This window comes from Ptychodera flava, chromosome 4 (genome assembly GCF_041260155.1).
Source record: "Ptychodera flava strain L36383 chromosome 4, AS_Pfla_20210202, whole genome shotgun sequence".
Lineage (NCBI taxonomy): Eukaryota > Metazoa > Hemichordata > Enteropneusta > Ptychoderidae > Ptychodera > Ptychodera flava.
Window position 1 is genome coordinate 24,328,593 of NC_091931.1, and position 4,694 is coordinate 24,333,286.

Here is a 4,694-nt window from a genome sequence, read left to right on the forward strand (position 1 = left end):
AAATTGAAGATTTCATCATACTTTGAATATATCACATCGGATCATCCCTAAGAACATGTCAACCAAAGCTATCTGATGAGTAGTTTTTTGAGAATAAATTTTTCTGACCAAAAATGGCAACAATTGGCCCCCCCCCAAAAAAATTGCAGATTTCATCATAATTTCAAAAGATCAAATTAGTTAATCTATAGAAACCTGTATACCAAATTTCAAAGCTGTAAGACCAGTATTTTTGAGAAACATATGTTTTGACCAAAAATGGCTAAAATTGCCCAAAAAATTCAAAATTGCAGATTTCATCATTATTTCAATAAATATCATTTAATTCATCTATAGAAACCTGTATACCAAATTTCAAAGCTATCATATGAGTACTTTTTGAGAAACACATTTTTTGACCAAAAATGGCAAAATTGCCCAAATTACGAAAATTGCAGATTTCATCATAATTTCAATAAATATCATTAAGGTGATCTGTAGGAATGTGTATACAAAATTGCAAAGCTATCAGATGAGTAGTTTTGGAAATACACATTTTTTGACCAAAAATGGCAAAAATTGCCCCAAAAATACAAAATTACAGATTTCATCATAATTTCAATATATATTACTTAGTTCATCTATAGAAACCTGTATACCGAATTTCAAAACTATCAGACCAGTACTTTTTGAGAAATATATTTTTTGACCAAAAATGGCAAAAATTGCCTTAAAAATGCAAATTTGCATATTTCTGCACAATTTGAACAAATCTGAAATAGATCATCCCTAGGGACATATGTACCAAATATCAAAGCTATCTGACTGGCAGTTTTGAAGAAGAAGATTTTTAAAGATTTTTTTTACAAACAAAAACAACAAAATTGCCTTAAAAATACAAATATGCAAATTTCACCACGATTTGAACAAATCTGACTGAAGTCACCCTAAGTAAACTGCATATCAAATTTCAAAGCAATCGGACAAGCGGTTTCAGAGAAGAAGATTTTTTTACCAAAAACACCAAAAAATGCCCCAAAAATACAAATATGCAAATTTCACCACGATTTGAACAAACTGAAGTGAGGTTACCCAAAGTGAAGTGCATATAAAATTTCAAAGCAATTGGACTTGCAGTTTCAGAGGAGAAGGCAATTGTTGACGGACGACGACGGACGACGACGGACGACGACGACGACGACGACGGACGACGACGGACGACGACGGAAAATCAACCTATTTGATAAGCTCCGCGTCGCTGACAGCGGAGCTAATAAAAGCTGAACATGGACATCTTTCTATACTTGCACAGCAGACTGCAGTTCAAAGGTCATTTAAGCTGAAATGAGCCATAGCAACGAGACCAGATAGTAATCTTTACATGGTAGTGACTTTGACATCTACAAACTGTAACTGCATTGATGTAACAATATACTCTTGTTCGATGTGTATCTCAATACATTGACTCCACAGCATGAATAAAACATATAAAAATGACCAGTTGAGCTTAGTATTTGCTTGTTGCAATTAATCTTTGCCTGGCACCTTCGTATCATGCTTCCTTTTTCGTTGCACTCGCATCTTGCTATTAATTTCACGTACAATGACCTAGCTGAAATTCAAATTCTTATGAATATTTGGTTTCATATTCGAGGTAGTTCAGAAACATTGTGATTGCAAATTGTTTTCTGATAGTTACCTTGGTGAAAGGTGCAATGAGCGAGTCATACATTGCAATTGAAAGGTATTTTTCTGACCTCCTTGACTTGACTTTGAAACAGGATATTACATCACACCTGTCATTGATACATTGATGGCAAAAATACAGCTATCTGATTGGCTGATACATGAAAATAACCATTTACTTCATATACGCACTTGTGATAGCTGTGAACAGGTCAAGATCTTGTGGTATACCGTCTCTGGACGTGTTTTTTTTTTCACTTTAAATTAAAAGACAAGTTTTATTTTGATATGTATACCAAACACAATTTACACACGTCAAGTAATTGGAAAAATGCACAAAATATTTTTGTGGTTCAATTATTACAAAGCAAATATGCTATGCTGATGATGTTTAATTGCGTTTTTAATTTCTGCATTGAAAAACACTGTTACACAAATTGTATAATTTCATGAATCATACCAAACTAATCCAGGGTGATTGAACAATTATTTCACTCTCTCCGTGTACATTATGTTTCAATTTATGTAACTTAGGTAACCTGCCAACAGCCCAAACTGGGTGATATTGGGTGTACGGTGTTCTCACTGGGACTTGAAATCACTCACATACAAGCTGCCATGAAGCCTGGTATTAAACATGCCTTAATTTTCACAACATATTTGAAATCAATAAAACACTATCACTGGGGTTAATGCAATTAACTCAAATGATGAAATTTTCCTAGGTTAGTGTTGTAGAAAGATTTAAATATGAAGTGTCACTTTTCTATTTTACCGTAATCTGCCAAGAACACAGCAAAACGGAAAATTTTCAGAGATGTCACTAGTAGACAACAATGGTACAGGTACAGTGACCTTGGTATGGGCGATTCTTCCCTAGGAGATTTAGTAGATTCAAAATACCACTCCTTGAATGGAAAGTGATAAGATGCATTACGCTTGAAACTAATGCTCAGAAATACAGGCATCAATGACACATGTACAGACATAGTACAGTCATACCAGCAGTTGTTTGTTAAGTGCAGTTCACACAAATTCATCCCAAATCGATTATTATAAAATGCAATGGCATAACTATTACTAGAGGTTGCTATTTTTCAATTCTTCAGGTTGAAAGACAACAATGTCCCACTGTACTGCTAGCCCAGAGAAAGAAAGCAGCCAATGCATGCAGTTTTAGGAGTACAACGCTACCATAAAAATAATCAATGGTATCTGGGGATAGTTACAATGTGAAGTACAAAGTTTTATGAGTCCCCTTGGCATTGAATGAGAGTTAACTGCATTCTGGTCATCGATGAAAATGTCACCAGGATTATCTGCCATATATGGGATTCAAGGTTATGAACATTACCAACACTTGAAAATTTCACTTCAAACATGCAAGTACACCAGGTGTTGTCAACTCAAACTGGTGGAGCTGTCAGTTAACCCTTTGAGCGCCAAAGTCAATTTTTATCACCCTATACCCCAGTCAAATTTTTTTCAGATTTTTGCAAAAATTTGGATAAAAACTGTGGCAATGAAATTTGACGTCCATTAGGTCCTAAATTATGAAAAAAATTACAGAAAAATTCTTTTTTTTAACAATCGCTCTGGTTTTGTTAAGTTTGTACGCAGGGCTTTCTGTACATCAGTATCAGAGGATCGACACTCATATAGTCAGTTGTAAATGGCAGAAAGTCAAAGATCCATAATAGGGAATAATCAAGGGAGTTCAGAGGTCATCACTGACAGACCTTTGATTGGAATCAATCACAAAGCTGCTCTTCAAACCAAGAGTCCGTTATCAGTATGCCACATAACCAGCAGTTATATGGGGCTTAAATGCTGACAGGAATCAGCATATTGAGTAGTCAATGTCACGCTCTGATTTTACTGTAATTGACTGTTTATAAATTGCTGAAAATACTCCGAGAGAATTTCTGCTTCTGAGGTTTTGGTGAGTTTTTTAAAAATCTCAATTGCTACAATTATGTTTTCAGATGTACCTGTGCTTTAACCCTTTCACAGTGCTGAGATCCGTCGTTACCATAGAAAACGATGAGATATCAGGCCAAACCATGGCAGTGAAAGGGTTTAAAAATACCAAAAATATTAAGTAGTTTGCAAACAGTGCTTAGAACTTTCCAGTCTTTCCAGTGCTTAGAACTGATAGCATGGTTTGAGGAATGTCTGTCTCAGAACACTTATGCACAGTGGGAAATCTTTTACATTCTTTGGAAAAAAACCAAATTGCAGCCAATCATAAATTTCCAAGCATTTTCTCACAATAGAAACAGCTATATGATTGGTTCATAATATGTTTGAATAAAGGTAGGGGGTGACCTACTGATAATGAGCTGGTCATGTTGTCAGAACCTGATATTCCAGTAATACTATTGCTCATTTACAACTCCGACTGCATACTTCAATGGTCGATTCTGATTTGATCATGATATTATCTGATTACTAAAAGTTTAACTTTCATTGAACTAAAAGGTTTAATTTTGGCTGCCAAATTGAATAATCAAAGTGACCAGGTAGACTTGTATGTTGTAAATTTTGGATGTCTTGTTCAGAATTGATACCACAGTATGTGAGCATGAGTACACCAAGGGTGCAGTTTAGTCAGCTTAAGAAGTTGTTTTGTTTGGTATGCTATACTGACATCCACGACCATCATCTCAAACACTGTCAATATCACATCATCGTCCCTTGTTATTGGATAGGGTCTGTTTAACTTAACCATACCAATCTTTGAATGAAATTTTGTGTACAGAAAAGAATGAGTAAACACAAATTTAATGCACGACATACATCTTGAGCACAGACGATCATAGACGTAAAGCACATAGAAAGGCACCCTGGAGTCCTCGTTTAGGAACAACTTAAGGGCGCTAAGAAGGTATGACACAGTTCAAATTCAATACTGTAGACAACAAATAGAACAGGAATTGTATCTGATGGTCCATCATTACGACAAAAACAGCTTACATCACCGTTTTTGGCAACAGGGTCAGGCTCCTGACAAACTTACTTCATACGGC